Genomic DNA, 13,543 nt, shown 5'->3' on the forward strand with positions numbered 1-13,543 from the left:
GTAGCGGCGGGCAAAGCAAAGTACGATCGTCTTTGTAGTGGAGCTGGGAGGGGCAAGCATAAGGGACGAAGACGGGGGTAACATGTCGGATGCGATCATACCAGCACTAAAGCACCGGATCCCATCAGAACTCCGAAGTTAAGCGTGCTTGGGCGAGAGTAGTACTAGGATGGGTGACCTCCTTGGAAGTCCTCGTGTTGCATTCCCTTTTTAATTTTTTTTTGCGCGGCGTGCAAAAGAAAACTCACGGCCGCGACATATATTTACCACGTTTTATTATTTTGCACGTTTGCGGTAAGTTTTAGCTCGTTGGTCATTATTCACGCGTGTAGCGGCGGGCAAAGCAAAGTACGATCGTCTTTGTAGTGGAGCTGGGAGGGGCAAGCATAAGGGACGAAGACGGGGGTAACATGTTGGATGCGATCATACCAGCACTAAAGCACCGGATTCCATCAGAACTCCGAAGTTAAGCGTGCTTGGGCGAGAGTAGTACTAGGATGGGTGACCTCCTGGGAAGTCCTCGTGTTGCATTCCTTTTTTAATTTTTTTTTGCGCGGCGTGCAAAAGAAAACTCACGGCCGCGACATATATTTACCACGTTTTATTATTTTGCACGTTTGCGGTAAGTTTTAGCTCGTTGGTCATTATTCACGCGTGTAGCGGCGGGCAAAGCAAAGTACGATCGTCTTTGTAGTGGAGCTGGGAGGGGCAAGCATAAGGGACGAAGACGGGGGTAACATGTCGGATGCGATCATACCAGCACTAAAGCACCGGATCCCATCAGAACTCCGAAGTTAAGCGTGCTTGGGCGAGAGTAGTACTAGGATGGGTGACCTCCTGGGAAGTCCTCGTGTTGCATTCCCTTTTTAAATTTTTTTTGCGTGGCGTGCAAAAGAAAACACACGGCCGCGACATATATTTACCACGTTTTATTATTTTGCACGTTTGCGGTAAGTTTTAGCTCGTTGGTCATTATTCACGCGTGTAGCGGCGGGCAAAGCAAAGTACGATCGTCTTTGTAGTGGAGCTGGGAGGGGCAAGCATAAGGGACTAAGACGGGGGGTAACATGTCGGATGCGATCATACCAGCACTAAAGCACCGGATCCCATCAGAACTCCGAAGTTAAGCGTGCTTGGGCGAGAGTAGTACTAGGATGGGTGACCTCCTGGGAAGTCCTCGTGTTGCATTCCCTTTTTAAATTTTTTTTGCGCGGCGTGCAAAAGAATACTCACGGCCGCGACATATATTTACCATGTTTTATTATTTTGCACGTTTGCGGTAAGTTTTAGCTCGTTGGTCATTATTCACGCGTGTAGCGGCGGGCAAAGCAAAGTACGATCGTCTTTGTAGTGGAGCTGGGAGGGGCAAGCATAAGGGACGAAGACGGGGGTAACATGTCGGATGCGATCATACCAGCACTAAAGCACCGGATCCCATCAGAACTCCGAAGTTAAGCGTGCTTGGGCGAGAGTAGTACTAGGATGGGTGACCTCCTTGGAAGTCCTCGTGTTGCATTCCCTTTTTAATTTTTTTTGCGCGGCGTGCAAAAGAAAACTCACGGCCGCGACATATATTTACCACGTTTTATTATTTTGCACGTTTGCGGTAAGTTTTAGCTCGTTGGTCATTATTCACGCGTGTAGCGGCGGGCAAAGCAAAGTACGATCGTCTTTGTAGTGGAGCTGGGAGGGGCAAGCATAAGGGACGAAGACGGGGGTAACATGTTGGATGCGATCATACCAGCACTAAAGCACCGGATTCCATCAGAACTCCGAAGTTAAGCGTGCTTGGGCGAGAGTAGTACTAGGATGGGTGACCTCCTGGGAAGTCCTCGTGTTGCATTCCTTTTTTAATTTTTTTTTGCGCGGCGTGCAAAAGAAAACTCACGGCCGCGACATATATTTACCACGTTTTATTATTTTGCACGTTTGCGGTAAGTTTTAGCTCGTTGGTCATTATTCACGCGTGTAGCGGCGGGCAAAGCAAAGTACGATCGTCTTTGTAGTGGAGCTGGGAGGGGCAAGCATAAGGGACGAAGACGGGGGTAACATGTCGGATGCGATCATACCAGCACTAAAGCACCGGATCCCATCAGAACTCCGAAGTTAAGCGTGCTTGGGCGAGAGTAGTACTAGGATGGGTGACCTCCTGGGAAGTCCTTGTGTTGCATTCCCTTTTTAAATTTTTTTTGCGCGGCGTGCAAAAGAAAACTCACGGCCGCGACATATATTTACCACGTTTTATTATTTTGCACGTTTGCGGTAAGTTTTAGCTCGTTGGTCATTATTCACGCGTGTAGCGGCGGGCAAAGCAAAGTACAATCGTCTTTGTAGTGGAGCTGGGAGGGGCAAGCATAAGGGACGAAGACGGGGGTAACATGTCGGATGCGATCATACCAGCACTAAAGCACCGGATCCCATCAGAACTCCGAAGTTAAGCGTGCTTGGGCGAGAGTAGTACTAGGATGGGTGACCTCCTGGGAAGTCCTCGTGTTGCATTCCCTTTTTAATTTTTTTTTGCGCGGCGTGCAAAAGAAAACTCACGGCCGCGACATATATTTACCACGTTTTATTATTTTGCACGTTTGCGGTAAGTTTTAGCTCGTAGGTCATTATTCACGCGTGTAGCGGCGGGCAAAGCAAAGTACGATCGTCTTTGTAGTGGAGCTGGGAGGGGCAAGCATAAGGGACGAAGACGGGGGTAACATGTCGGATGCGATCATACCAGCACTAAAGCACCGAATCCCATCAGAACTCCGAAGTTAAGCGTGCTTGGGCGAGAGTAGTACTAGGATGGGTGACCTCCTGGGAAGAACTCGTGTTGCATTCCCTTTTTAAATTTTTTTTGCGCGGCGTGCAAAAGAAAACTCACGGCCGCGACATATATTTACCACGTTTTATTATTTTGCACGTTTGCGGTAAGTTTTAGCTCGTTGGTCATTATTCACGCGTGTAGCGGCGGGCAAAGCAAAGTACGATCGTCTTTGTAGTGGAGCTGGGAGGGGCAAGCATAAGGGACGAAGACGGGGGTAACATGTCGGATGCGATCATACCAGCACTAAAGCACCGGATCCCATCAGAACTCTGAAGTTAAGCGTGCTTGGGCGAGAGTAGTACTAGGATGGGTGACCTCCTGGGAAGTCCTCGTGTTGCATTCCCTTTTTAAATTTTTTTTGCGCGGCGTGCAAAAGAAAACTTACGGCCGCGACATATATTTACCACGTTTTATTATTTTGCACGTTTGCGGTAAGTTTTAGCTCGTTGGTCATTATTCACGCGTGTAGCGGCGGGCAAAGCAAAGTACGATCGTCTTTGTAGTGGAGCTGGGAGGGGCAAGCATAAGGGACGAAGACGGGGGTAACATGTCTGATGCGATCATACCAGCACTAAAGCACCGGATCCCATCAGAACTCCGAAGTTAAGCGTGCTTGGGCGAGAGTAGTACTAGGATGGGTGACCTCCTGGGAAGTCCTCGTGTTGCATTCCCTTTTTAAATTTTTTTTGCGCGGCGTGCAAAAGAAAACTCACGGCCGCGACATATATTTACCCCGTTTTATTATTTTGCACGTTTGCGGTAAGTTTTAGCTCGTTGGTCATTATTCACGCGTGTAGCGGCGGGCAAAGCAAAGTACGATCGTCTTTGTAGTGGAGCTGGGAGGGGCAAGCATAAGGGACGAAGACGGGGGTAACATGTCGGATGCGATCATACCAGCACTAAAGCACCGGATCCCATCAGAACTCCGAAGTTAAGCGTGCTTGGGCGAGAGTAGTACTAGGATGGGTGACCTCCTGGGAAGTCCTCGTGTTGCATTCCCTTTTTAAATTTTTTTTGCGCGGCGTGCAAAAGAAAACTCACGGCCGCGACATATATTTACCATGTTTTATTATTTTGCACGTTTGCGGTAAGTTTTAGCTCGTTGGTCCTCGTGTTGCATTCCCTTTTTAAATTTTTTTTTGTGCGGCGTGCAAAAGAAAACTCACGGCCGCGACATATATTTACCATGTTTTATTATTTTGCACGTTTGCGGTAAGTTTTAGCTCGTTGGTCATTATTCACGCGTGTAGCGGCGGGCAAAGCAAAGTACGATCGTCTTTGTAGTGGAGCTGGGAGGGGCAAGCATAAGGGACGAAGACGGGGGTAACATGTCGGATGCGATCATACCAGCACTAAAGCACCGGATCCCATCAGAACTCCGAAGTTAAGCGTGCTTGGGCGAGAGTAGTACTAGGATGGGTGACCTCCTGGGAAGTCCTCGTGTTGCATTCCCTTTTTAATTTTTTTTTGCGCGGCGTGCAAAAGAAAACTCACGGCCGCGACATATATTTACCACGTTTTATTATTTTGCACGTTTGCGGTAAGTTTTAGCTCGTTGGTCATTATTCACGCGTGTAGCGGCGGGCAAAGCAAAGTACGATCGTCTTTGTAGTGGAGCTGGGAGGGGCAAGCATAAGGGACGAAGACGGGGGTAACATGTCGGATGCGATCATACCAGCACTAAAGCACCGGATCCCATCAGAACTTCGAAGTTAAGCGTGCTTGGGCGAGAGTAGTACTAGGATGGGTGACCTCCTGGGAAGTCCTCGTGTTGCATTCCCTTTTTAAATTTTTTTTGCGCGGCGTGCAAAAGAAAACTCACGGCCGCGACATATATTTACCACGTTTTATTATTTTGCACGTTTGCGGTAAGTTTTAGCTCGTTGGTCATTATTCACGCGTGTAGCGGCGGGCAAAGCAAAGTACGATCGTCTTTGTAGTGGAGCTGGGAGGGGCAAGCATAAGGGACGAAGACGGGGGTAACATGTCGGATGCGATCATACCAGCACTAAAGCACCGGATCCCATCAGAACTCCGAAGTTAAGCGTGCTTGGGCGAGAGTAGTACTAGGATGGGTGACCTCCTGGGAAGTCCTCGTGTTGCATTCCCTTTTTAAATTTTTTTTGCGCGGCGTGCAAAAGAAAACTCACGGTCGCGACATATATTTACCACGTTTTATTATTTTGCACGTTTGCGGTAAGTTTTAGCTCGTTGGTCATTATTCACGCGTGTAGCGGCGGGGAAAGCAAAGTACGATCGTCTTTGTAGTGGAGCTGGGAGGGGCAAGCATAAGGGACGAAGACGGGGGTAACATGTCGGATGCGATCATACCAGCACTAAAGCACCGGATCCCATCAGAACTCCGAAGTTAAGCGTGCTTGGGCGAGAGTAGTACTAGGATGGGTGACCTCCTGGGAAGTCCTCGTGTTGCATTCCCTTTTTAATTTTTTTTTGCGCGGCGTGCAAAAGAAAACTCACGGCCGCGACATATATTTACCACGTTTTATTATTTTGCACGTTTGCGGTAAGTTTTAGCTCGTTGGTCATTATTCACGCGTGTAGCGGCGGGGAAAGCAAAGTACGATCGTCTTTGTAGTGGAGCTGGGAGGGGCAAGCATAAGGGACGAAGACGGGGGTAACATGTCGGATGCGATCATACCAGCACTAAAGCACTGGATCCCATCAGAACTCCGAAGTTAAGCGTGCTTGGGCGAGAGTAGTACTAGGATGGGTGACCTCCTGGGAAGTCCTCGTGTTGCATTCCCTTTTTAATTTTTTTTTGCGCGGCGTGCAAAAGAAAACTCACGGCCGCGACATATATTTACCATGTTTTATTATTTTGCACGTTTGCGGTAAGTTTTAGCTCGTTGGTCATTATTCACGCGTGTAGCGGCGGGCAAAGCAAAGTACGATCGTCTTTGTAGTGGAGCTGGGAGGGGCAAGCATAAGGGACGAAGACGGGGGTAACATGTCGGATACGATCATACCAGCACTAAAGCACCGGATCCCATCAGAACTCCGAAGTTAAGCGTGCTTGGGCGAGAGTAGTACTAGGATGGGTGACCTCCTGGGAAGTCCTCGTGTTGCATTCCCTTTTTAAATTTTTTTTGCGCGGCGTGCAAAAGAAAACTCACGGCCGCGACATATATTTACCACGTTTTATTATTTTGCACGTTTGCGGTAAGTTTTAGCTCGTTGGTCATTATTCACGCGTGTAGCGGCGGGCAAAGCAAAGTACGATCGTCTTTGTAGTGGAGCTGGGAGGGGCAAGCATAAGGGACGAAGACGGGGGGTAACATGTCGGATGCGATCATACCAGCACTAAAGCACCGGATCCCATCAGAACTCCGAAGTTAAGCGTGCTTGGGCGAGAGTAGTACTAGTCCTCGTGTTGCATTCCCTTTTTAATTTTTTTTTGCGCGGCGTGCAAAAGAAAACTCACGGCCGCGACATATATTTACCATGTTTTATTATTTTGCACGTTTGCGGTAAGTTTTAGCTCGTTGGTCATTATTCACGCGTGTAGCGGCGGGCAAAGCAAAGTACGATCGTCTTTGTAGTGGAGCTGGGAGGGGCAAGCATAAGGGACGAAGACGGGGGTAACATGTCGGATGCGATCATACCAGCACTAAAGCACCGGATCCCATCAGAACTCCGAAGTTAAGCGTGCTTGGGCGAGAGTAGTACTAGGATGGGTGACCTCCTGGGAAGTCCTCGTGTTGCATTCCCTTTTTAAATTTTTTTTGCGCGGCGTGCAAAAGAAAACTCACGGCCGCGACATATATTTACCACGTTTTATTATTTTGCACATTTGCGGTAAGTTTTAGCTCGTTGGTCATTATTCACGCGTGTAGCGGCGGGCAAAGCAAAGTACGATCGTCTTTGTAGTGGAGCTGGGAGGGGCAAGCATAAGGGACGAAGACGGGGGTAACATGTCGGATGCGATCATACCAGCACTAAAGCACCGGATCCCATCAGAACTCCGAAGTTAAGCGTGCTTGGGCGAGAGTAGTACTAGGATGGGTGACCTCCTGGGAAGTCCTCGTGTTGCATTCCCTTTTTAAATTTTTTTTGCGCGGCGTGCAAAAGAAAAACTCACGGCCGCGACATATATTTACCACGTTTTATTATTTTGCACGTTTGCGGTAACTTTTAGCTCGTTGGTCATTATTCACGCGTGTAGCGGCGGGCAAAGCAAAGTACGATCGTCTTTGTAGTGGAGCTGGGAGGGGCAAGCATAAGGGACGAAGACGGGGGGTAACATGTCGGATGCGATCATACCAGCACTAAAGCACCGGATCCCATCAGAACTCCGAAGTTAAGCGTGCTTGGGCGAGAGTAGTACTAGTCCTCGTGTTGCATTCCCTTTTTAAATTTTTTTTGCGCGGCGTGCAAAAGAAAACTCACGGCCGCGACATATATTTACCACGTTTTATTATTTTGCACGTTTGCGGTAAGTTTTAGCTCGTTGGTCATTATTCACGCGTGTAGCGGCGGGCAAAGCAAAGTACAATCGTCTTTGTAGTGGAGCTGGGAGGGGCAAGCATAAGGGACGAAGACGGGGGTAACATGTCGGATGCGATCATACCAGCACTAAAGCACCGGATCCCATCAGAACTCCGAAGTTAAGCGTGCTTGGGCGAGAGTAGTACTAGGATGGGTGACCTCCTGGGAAGTCCTCGTGTTGCATTCCCTTTTTAAATTTTTTTTGCGCGGCGTGCAAAAGAAAGCTCACGGCCGCGACATATATTTACCACGTTTTATTATTTTGCACGTTTGCGGTAAGTTTTAGCTCGTTGGTCATTATTCACGCGTGTAGCGGCGGGGAAAGCAAAGTACGATCGTCTTTGTAGTGGAGCTGGGAGGGGCAAGCATAAGGGACGAAGACGGGGGTAAAATGTCGGATGCGATCATACCAGCACTAAAGCACCGGATCCCATCAGAACTCCGAAGTTAAGCGTGCTTGGGCGAGAGTAGTACTAGGATGGGTGACCTCCTGGGAAGTCCTCGTGTTGCATTCCCTTTTTAAGCGAGAGTAGTACTAGGATGGGTGACCTCCTGGGAAGTCTTCGTGTTGCATTCCCTTTTTAAATTTTTTTTGCGCGGCGTGCAAAAGAAAGCTCACGGCCGCGACATATATTTACCACGTTTTATTATTTTGCACGTTTGCGGTAAGTTTTAGCTCGTTGGTCATTATTCACGCGTGTAGCGGCGGGGAAAGCAAAGTACGATCGTCTTTGTAGTGGAGCTGGGAGGGGCAAGCATAAGGGACGAAGACGGGGGTAACATGTCGGATGCGATCGTACCAGCACTAAAGCACCGGATCCCATCAGAACTCCGAAGTTAAGCGTGCTTGGGCGAGAGTAGTACTAGGATGGGTGACCTCCTGGGAAGTCCTCGTGTTGCATTCCCTTTTTAATTTTTTTTTGCGCGGCGTGCAAAAGGAAGCTCACGGCCGCGACATATATTTACCACGTTTTATTATTTTGCACGTTTGCGGTAAGTTTTAGCTCGTTGGTCATTATTCACGCGTGTAGCGGCGGGGAAAGCAAAGTACGATCGTCTTTGTAGTGGAGCTGGGAGGGGCAAGCATAAGGGACGAAGACGGGGGTAACATGTCGGATGCGATCATACCAGCACTAAAGCACCGGATCCCATCAGAACTCCGAAGTTAAGCGTGCTTGGGCGAGAGTAGTACTAGGATGGGTGACCACCGGATCCCATCAGATCTCCGAAGTTAAGCGTGCTTGGGCGAGAGTAGTACTAGGATGGGTGACCACCGGATCCCCTCAGAACTCCGAAGTTAAGCGTGCTTGGGCGAGAGTAGTACTAGGATGGGTGACCTCCTGGGAAGTCCTCGTGTTGCATTCCCTTTTTAATTTTTTTTTGCGCGGCGTGCAAAAGAAAACTCACGGCCGCGACATATATTTACCACGTTTTATTATTTTGCACGTTTGCAGTAAGTTTTAGCTCGTTGGTCATTATTCACGCGTGTAGCGGCGGGCAAAGCAAAGTACAATCGTCTTTGTAGTGGAGCTGGGAGGGGCAAGCATAAGGGACGAAGACGGGGGTAACATGTCGGATGCGATCATACCAGCACTAAAGCACCGGATCCCATCAGAACTCCGAAGTTAAGCGTGCTTGGGCGAGAGTAGTACTAGGATGGGTGACCTCCTGGGAAGTCCTCGTGTTGCATTCCCTTTTTAAATTTTTTTTGCGCGGCGTGCAAAAGAAAACTCACGGCCGCGACATATATTTACCACGTTTTATTATTTTGCACGTTTGCGGTAAGTTTTAGCTCGTTGGTCATTATTCACGCGTGTAGCGGCGGGGAAAGCAAAGTACAATCGTCTTTGTAGTGGAGCTGGGAGGGGCAAGCATAAGGGACGAAGACGGGGGTAACATGTCGGATGCGATCATACCAGCACTAAAGCACCGGATCCCATCAGAACTCCGAAGTTAAGCGTGCTTGGGCGAGAGTAGTACTAGGATGGGTGACCTCCTGGGAAGTCCTCGTGTTGCATTCCCTTTTTAAATTTTTTTTGCGCGGCGTGCAAAAGAAAACTCACGGCCGCGACATATATTTACCACGTTTTATTATTTTGCACGTTTGCGGTAAGTTTTAGCTCGTTGGTCATTATTCACGCGTGTAGCGGCGGGCAAAGCAAAGTACGATCGTCTTTGTAGTGGAGCTGGGAGGGGCAAGCATAAGGGACGAAGACGGGGGTAACATGTCGGATGCGATCATACCAGCACTAAAGCACCGGATCCCATCAGAACTCCGAAGTTAAGCGTGCTTGGGCGAGAGTAGTACTAGGATGGGTGACCACCGGATCCCATCAGAACTCCGAAGTTAAGCGTGCTTGGGCGAGAGTAGTACTAGGATGGGTGACCACCGGATCCCATCAGAACTCCGAAGTTAAGCGTGCTTGGGCGAGAGTAGTACTAGGATGGGTGACCTCCTGGGAAGTCCTCGTGTTGCATTCCCTGTTTAATTTTTTTTTGCGCGGCGTGCAAAAGAAAACTCACGGCCGCGACATATATTTACCACGTTTTATTATTTTGCACGTTTGCGGTAAGTTTTAGCTCGTTGGTCATTATTCACGCGTGTAGCGGCGGGCAAAGCAAAGTACAATCGTCTTTGTAGTGGAGCTGGGAGGGGCAAGCATAAGGGACGAAGACGGGGGTAACATGTCGGATGCGATCATACCAGCACTAAAGCACCGGATCCCATCAGAACTCCGAAGTTAAGCGTGCTTGGGCGAGAGTAGTACTAGGATGGGTGACCACCTCCTGGGAAGTCCTCGTGTTGCATTCCCTTTTTAAATTTTTTTTGCGCGGCGTGCAAAAGAAAACTCACGGCCGCGACATATATTTACCACGTTTTATTATTTTGCACGTTTGCGGTAAGTTTTAGCTCGTTGGTCATTATTCACGCGTGTAGCGGCGGGCAAAGCAAAGTACAATCGTCTTTGTAGTGGAGCTGGGAGGGGCAAGCATAAGGGACGAAGACGGGGGTAACATGTCGGATGCGATCATACCAGCACTAAAGCACCGGATCCCATCAGAACTCCGAAGTTAAGCGTGCTTGGGCGAGAGTAGTACTAGGATGGGTGACCTCCTGGGAAGTCCTCGTGTTGCATTCCCTTTTTAAATTTTTTTTGCGCGGCGTGCAAAAGAAAACTCACGGCCGCGACATATATTTACCACGTTTTATTATTTTGCACGTTTGCGGTAAGTTTTAGCTCGTTGGTCATTATTCACGCGTGTAGCGGCGGGGAAAGCAAAGTACAATCGTCTTTGTAGTGGAGCTGGGAGGGGCAAGCATAAGGGACGAAGACGGGGGTAACATGTCGGATGCGATCATACCAGCACTAAAGCACCGGATCCCATCAGAACTCCGAAGTTAAGCGTGCTTGGGCGAGAGTAGTACTAGGATGGGTGACCTCCTGGGAAGTCCTCGTGTTGCATTCCCTTTTTAAATTTTTTTTGCGCGGCGTGCAAAAGAAAACTCACGGCCGCGACATATATTTACCACGTTTTATTATTTTGCACGTTTGCGGTAAGTTTTAGCTCGTTGGTCATTATTCACGCATGTAGCGGCGGGGAAAGCAAAGTACGATCGTCTTTGTAGTGGAGCTGGGAGGGGCAAGCATAAGGGACGAAGACGGGGGTAACATGTCTCACGGCCGCGACATATATTTACCACGTTTTATTATTTTGCACGTTTGCGGTAAGTTTTAGCTCGTTGGTCATTATTCACGCATGTAGCGGCGGGGAAAGCAAAGTACGATCGTCTTTGTAGTGGAGCTGGGAGGGGCAAGCATAAGGGACGAAGACGGGGGTAACATGTCGGATGCGATCATACCAGCACTAAAGCACCGGATCCCATCAGAACTCCAAAGTTAAGCGTGCTTGGGCGAGAGTAGTACTAGGATGGGTGACCTCCTGGGAAGTCCTCGTGTTGCATTCCCTTTTTAAATTTTTTTTGCGCGGCGTGCAAAAGAAAACTCACGGCCGCGACATATATTTACCACGTTTTATTATTTTGCACGTTTGCGGTAAGTTTTAGCTCGTTGGTCATTATTCACGCGTGTAGCGGCGGGCAAAGCAAAGTACAATCGTCTTTGTAGTGGAGCTGGGAGGGGCAAGCATAAGGGACGAAGACGGGGGTAACATGTCGGATGCGATCATACCAGCACTAAAGCACCGGATCCCATCAGAACTCCGAAGTTAAGCGTGCTTGGGCGAGAGTAGTACTAGGATGGGTGACCTCCTGGGAAGTCCTCGTGTTGCATTCCCTTTTTAATTTTTTTTTGCGCGGCGTGCAAAAGAAAACTCACGGCCGCGACATATATTTACCACGTTTTATTATTTTGCACGTTTGCGGTAAGTTTTAGCTCGTTGGTCATTATTCACGCGTGTAGCGGCGGGGAAAGCAAAGTACGATCGTCTTTGTAGTGGAGCTGGGAGGGGCAAGCATAAGGGACGAAGACGGGGGTAACATGTCGGATGCGATCATACCAGCACTAAAGCACCGGATCCCATCAAAACTCCGAAGTTAAGCGTGCTTGGGTGAGAGTAGTACAAGGATGGGTGACCTCCTGGGAAGTCCTCGTGTTGCATTCCCTTTTTAATTTTTTTTTGCGCGGCGTGCAAAAGAAAACTCACGGCCGCGACATATATTTACCACGTTTTATTATTTTGCACGTTTTCGGTAAGTTTTAGCTCGTTGGTCATTATTCACGCGTGTAGCGGCGGGCAAAGCAAAGTACAATCGTCTTTGTAGTGGAGCTGGGAGGGGCAAGCATAAGGGACGAAGACGGGGGTAACATGTCGGATGTGATCATACCAGCACTAAAGCACCGGATCCCATCAGAACTCTGAAGTTAAGCGTGCTCGGGCGAGAGTAGTACTAGGATGGGTGACCTCCTGGGAAGTCCTCGTGTTGCATTCCCTTTTTAATTTTTTTTTGCGCGGCGTGCAAAAGAAAACTCACGGCCGCGACATATATTTACCACGTTTTATTATTTTGCACGTTTGCGGTAAGTTTTAGCTCGTTGGTCATTATTCACGCGTGTAGCGGCGGGCAAAGCAAAGTACAATCGTCTTTGTAGTGGAGCTGGGAGGGGCAAGCATAAGGGACGAAGACGGGGGTAACATGTCGGATGCGATCATACCAGCACTAAAGCACCGGATCCCATCAGAACTCCGAAGTTAAGCGTGCTTGGGCGAGAGTAGTACTAGGATGGGTGACCTCCTGGGAAGTCCTCGTGTTGCATTCCCTTTTTAATTTTTTTTTGCGCGGCGTGCAAAAGAAAACTCACGGCCGCGACATATATTTACCACGTTTTATTATTTTGCACGTTTGCGGTAAGTTTTAGCTCGTTGGTCATTATTCACGCGTGTAGCGGCGGGCAAAGCAAAGTACAATCGTCTTTGTAGTGGAGCTGGGAGGGGCAAGCATAAGGGACGAAGACGGGGGTAACATGTCGGATGCGATCATACCAGCACTAAAGCACCGGATCCCATCAGAACTCCGAAGTTAAGCGTGCTTGGGCGAGAGTAGTACTAGGATGGGTGACCTCCTGGGAAGTCCTCGTGTTGCATTCCCTTTTTAATTTTTTTTTGCGCGGCGTGCAAAAGAAAACTCACGGCCGCGACATATATTTACCACGTTTGCGGTAAGTTTTAGCTCGTTGGTCATTATTCACGCGTGTAGCGGCGGGCAAAGCAAAGTACAATCGTCTTTGTAATTTTTTTTTGCGCGGCGTGCAAAAGAAAACTCACGGCCGCGACATATATTTACCACGTTTTATTCTTTTGCACGTTTGCGGTAAGTTTTAGCTCGTTGGTCATTATTCACGCGTGTAGCGGCGGGGAAAGCAAAGTACGATCGTCTTTGTAGTGGAGCTGGGAGGGGCAAGCATAAGGGACGAAGACGGGGGTAACATGTCGGATGCGATCATACCAGCACTAAAGCACCGGATCCCATCAGAACTCCGAAGTTAAGCGTGCTTGGGCGAGAGTAGTACTAGGGTGGGTGACCTCCTGGGAAGTCCTCGTGTTGCATTCCCTTTTTAATTTTCTTTTGCGCGGCGTGCAAAAGAAAACTCACGGCCGCGACATATATTTACCACGTTTTATTATTTTGCACGTTTGCGGTAAGTTTTAGCTCGTTGGTCATTATTCACGCGTGTAGCGGCGGGCAAAGCAAAGTACAATCGT

General features: G+C 48.8%; 35 non-coding genes and 3 pseudogenes across 35 annotated transcripts; all 38 read left to right on the forward strand.

The window, feature by feature from the left end:
• Positions 1–87: 87 nt before the first annotated feature.
• LOC147989489 (5S ribosomal RNA) lies at positions 88–206 on the forward strand. Its single transcript, XR_015614231.1, has one exon. It is a non-coding gene; the product is annotated as a 5S ribosomal RNA (ribosomal RNA).
• Positions 207–415: 209 nt separating this feature from the next.
• LOC147989490 (5S ribosomal RNA) lies at positions 416–534 on the forward strand. Its single transcript, XR_015614211.1, has one exon. It is a non-coding gene; the product is annotated as a 5S ribosomal RNA (ribosomal RNA).
• Positions 535–743: 209 nt separating this feature from the next.
• LOC147989491 (5S ribosomal RNA) lies at positions 744–862 on the forward strand. The gene has a single exon (XR_015614044.1). It is a non-coding gene; the product is annotated as a 5S ribosomal RNA (ribosomal RNA).
• Positions 863–1,072: 210 nt separating this feature from the next.
• LOC147989492 (5S ribosomal RNA) lies at positions 1,073–1,191 on the forward strand. The gene has a single exon (XR_015614045.1). It is a non-coding gene; the product is annotated as a 5S ribosomal RNA (ribosomal RNA).
• A 209-nt stretch (positions 1,192–1,400) lies between these two features.
• On the forward strand, positions 1,401–1,519 carry LOC147989493 (5S ribosomal RNA). Its single transcript, XR_015614233.1, has one exon. It is a non-coding gene; the product is annotated as a 5S ribosomal RNA (ribosomal RNA).
• Positions 1,520–1,727: 208 nt separating this feature from the next.
• On the forward strand, positions 1,728–1,846 carry LOC147989494 (5S ribosomal RNA). Its single transcript, XR_015614212.1, has one exon. It is a non-coding gene; the product is annotated as a 5S ribosomal RNA (ribosomal RNA).
• A 209-nt stretch (positions 1,847–2,055) lies between these two features.
• LOC147989495 (5S ribosomal RNA) lies at positions 2,056–2,174 on the forward strand. Its single transcript, XR_015614164.1, has one exon. It is a non-coding gene; the product is annotated as a 5S ribosomal RNA (ribosomal RNA).
• A 209-nt stretch (positions 2,175–2,383) lies between these two features.
• On the forward strand, positions 2,384–2,502 carry LOC147989496 (5S ribosomal RNA). The gene has a single exon (XR_015614046.1). It is a non-coding gene; the product is annotated as a 5S ribosomal RNA (ribosomal RNA).
• A 209-nt stretch (positions 2,503–2,711) lies between these two features.
• On the forward strand, positions 2,712–2,830 carry LOC147989497 (5S ribosomal RNA). The gene has a single exon (XR_015614313.1). It is a non-coding gene; the product is annotated as a 5S ribosomal RNA (ribosomal RNA).
• A 209-nt stretch (positions 2,831–3,039) lies between these two features.
• LOC147989498 (5S ribosomal RNA) lies at positions 3,040–3,158 on the forward strand. Its single transcript, XR_015614191.1, has one exon. It is a non-coding gene; the product is annotated as a 5S ribosomal RNA (ribosomal RNA).
• Positions 3,159–3,367: 209 nt separating this feature from the next.
• Positions 3,368–3,486, forward strand: LOC147989499 (5S ribosomal RNA). Its single transcript, XR_015614201.1, has one exon. It is a non-coding gene; the product is annotated as a 5S ribosomal RNA (ribosomal RNA).
• A 209-nt stretch (positions 3,487–3,695) lies between these two features.
• LOC147989500 (5S ribosomal RNA) lies at positions 3,696–3,814 on the forward strand. The gene has a single exon (XR_015614047.1). It is a non-coding gene; the product is annotated as a 5S ribosomal RNA (ribosomal RNA).
• Positions 3,815–4,148: 334 nt separating this feature from the next.
• LOC147989501 (5S ribosomal RNA) lies at positions 4,149–4,267 on the forward strand. The gene has a single exon (XR_015614048.1). It is a non-coding gene; the product is annotated as a 5S ribosomal RNA (ribosomal RNA).
• Positions 4,268–4,476: 209 nt separating this feature from the next.
• LOC147989502 (5S ribosomal RNA) lies at positions 4,477–4,595 on the forward strand. The gene has a single exon (XR_015614224.1). It is a non-coding gene; the product is annotated as a 5S ribosomal RNA (ribosomal RNA).
• Positions 4,596–4,804: 209 nt separating this feature from the next.
• On the forward strand, positions 4,805–4,923 carry LOC147989503 (5S ribosomal RNA). The gene has a single exon (XR_015614049.1). It is a non-coding gene; the product is annotated as a 5S ribosomal RNA (ribosomal RNA).
• Positions 4,924–5,132: 209 nt separating this feature from the next.
• On the forward strand, positions 5,133–5,251 carry LOC147989504 (5S ribosomal RNA). Its single transcript, XR_015614051.1, has one exon. It is a non-coding gene; the product is annotated as a 5S ribosomal RNA (ribosomal RNA).
• Positions 5,252–5,460: 209 nt separating this feature from the next.
• Positions 5,461–5,579, forward strand: LOC147989505 (5S ribosomal RNA). Its single transcript, XR_015614195.1, has one exon. It is a non-coding gene; the product is annotated as a 5S ribosomal RNA (ribosomal RNA).
• Positions 5,580–5,788: 209 nt separating this feature from the next.
• LOC147989506 (5S ribosomal RNA) lies at positions 5,789–5,907 on the forward strand. Its single transcript, XR_015614302.1, has one exon. It is a non-coding gene; the product is annotated as a 5S ribosomal RNA (ribosomal RNA).
• Positions 5,908–6,117: 210 nt separating this feature from the next.
• On the forward strand, positions 6,118–6,215 carry LOC147989507 (5S ribosomal RNA; annotated as a pseudogene).
• Positions 6,216–6,424: 209 nt separating this feature from the next.
• Positions 6,425–6,543, forward strand: LOC147989508 (5S ribosomal RNA). The gene has a single exon (XR_015614052.1). It is a non-coding gene; the product is annotated as a 5S ribosomal RNA (ribosomal RNA).
• Positions 6,544–6,752: 209 nt separating this feature from the next.
• On the forward strand, positions 6,753–6,871 carry LOC147989509 (5S ribosomal RNA). Its single transcript, XR_015614053.1, has one exon. It is a non-coding gene; the product is annotated as a 5S ribosomal RNA (ribosomal RNA).
• Positions 6,872–7,082: 211 nt separating this feature from the next.
• Positions 7,083–7,180, forward strand: LOC147989510 (5S ribosomal RNA; annotated as a pseudogene).
• A 209-nt stretch (positions 7,181–7,389) lies between these two features.
• On the forward strand, positions 7,390–7,508 carry LOC147989511 (5S ribosomal RNA). Its single transcript, XR_015614054.1, has one exon. It is a non-coding gene; the product is annotated as a 5S ribosomal RNA (ribosomal RNA).
• Positions 7,509–7,717: 209 nt separating this feature from the next.
• LOC147989512 (5S ribosomal RNA) lies at positions 7,718–7,836 on the forward strand. The gene has a single exon (XR_015614055.1). It is a non-coding gene; the product is annotated as a 5S ribosomal RNA (ribosomal RNA).
• Positions 7,837–8,107: 271 nt separating this feature from the next.
• Positions 8,108–8,226, forward strand: LOC147989513 (5S ribosomal RNA). Its single transcript, XR_015614238.1, has one exon. It is a non-coding gene; the product is annotated as a 5S ribosomal RNA (ribosomal RNA).
• A 669-nt stretch (positions 8,227–8,895) lies between these two features.
• Positions 8,896–9,014, forward strand: LOC147989514 (5S ribosomal RNA). Its single transcript, XR_015614056.1, has one exon. It is a non-coding gene; the product is annotated as a 5S ribosomal RNA (ribosomal RNA).
• A 209-nt stretch (positions 9,015–9,223) lies between these two features.
• On the forward strand, positions 9,224–9,342 carry LOC147989515 (5S ribosomal RNA). The gene has a single exon (XR_015614057.1). It is a non-coding gene; the product is annotated as a 5S ribosomal RNA (ribosomal RNA).
• A 342-nt stretch (positions 9,343–9,684) lies between these two features.
• LOC147989516 (5S ribosomal RNA) lies at positions 9,685–9,802 on the forward strand (annotated as a pseudogene).
• A 209-nt stretch (positions 9,803–10,011) lies between these two features.
• On the forward strand, positions 10,012–10,133 carry LOC147989517 (5S ribosomal RNA). Its single transcript, XR_015614385.1, has one exon. It is a non-coding gene; the product is annotated as a 5S ribosomal RNA (ribosomal RNA).
• Positions 10,134–10,342: 209 nt separating this feature from the next.
• LOC147989518 (5S ribosomal RNA) lies at positions 10,343–10,461 on the forward strand. The gene has a single exon (XR_015614058.1). It is a non-coding gene; the product is annotated as a 5S ribosomal RNA (ribosomal RNA).
• Positions 10,462–10,670: 209 nt separating this feature from the next.
• On the forward strand, positions 10,671–10,789 carry LOC147989519 (5S ribosomal RNA). Its single transcript, XR_015614059.1, has one exon. It is a non-coding gene; the product is annotated as a 5S ribosomal RNA (ribosomal RNA).
• A 380-nt stretch (positions 10,790–11,169) lies between these two features.
• Positions 11,170–11,288, forward strand: LOC147989520 (5S ribosomal RNA). Its single transcript, XR_015614274.1, has one exon. It is a non-coding gene; the product is annotated as a 5S ribosomal RNA (ribosomal RNA).
• A 209-nt stretch (positions 11,289–11,497) lies between these two features.
• On the forward strand, positions 11,498–11,616 carry LOC147989521 (5S ribosomal RNA). The gene has a single exon (XR_015614060.1). It is a non-coding gene; the product is annotated as a 5S ribosomal RNA (ribosomal RNA).
• A 209-nt stretch (positions 11,617–11,825) lies between these two features.
• LOC147989522 (5S ribosomal RNA) lies at positions 11,826–11,944 on the forward strand. Its single transcript, XR_015614416.1, has one exon. It is a non-coding gene; the product is annotated as a 5S ribosomal RNA (ribosomal RNA).
• Positions 11,945–12,153: 209 nt separating this feature from the next.
• On the forward strand, positions 12,154–12,272 carry LOC147989523 (5S ribosomal RNA). Its single transcript, XR_015614280.1, has one exon. It is a non-coding gene; the product is annotated as a 5S ribosomal RNA (ribosomal RNA).
• Positions 12,273–12,481: 209 nt separating this feature from the next.
• LOC147989524 (5S ribosomal RNA) lies at positions 12,482–12,600 on the forward strand. Its single transcript, XR_015614062.1, has one exon. It is a non-coding gene; the product is annotated as a 5S ribosomal RNA (ribosomal RNA).
• A 209-nt stretch (positions 12,601–12,809) lies between these two features.
• Positions 12,810–12,928, forward strand: LOC147989525 (5S ribosomal RNA). Its single transcript, XR_015614063.1, has one exon. It is a non-coding gene; the product is annotated as a 5S ribosomal RNA (ribosomal RNA).
• A 344-nt stretch (positions 12,929–13,272) lies between these two features.
• On the forward strand, positions 13,273–13,391 carry LOC147989526 (5S ribosomal RNA). Its single transcript, XR_015614864.1, has one exon. It is a non-coding gene; the product is annotated as a 5S ribosomal RNA (ribosomal RNA).
• The last annotated feature ends 152 nt before the right edge of the window (positions 13,392–13,543 follow it).

This window comes from Triticum urartu, chromosome 1A (genome assembly GCF_056163025.1).
Source record: "Triticum urartu cultivar PI428250 chromosome 1A, HENAU_Tu73, whole genome shotgun sequence".
NCBI lineage: Eukaryota > Viridiplantae > Streptophyta > Magnoliopsida > Poales > Poaceae > Triticum > Triticum urartu.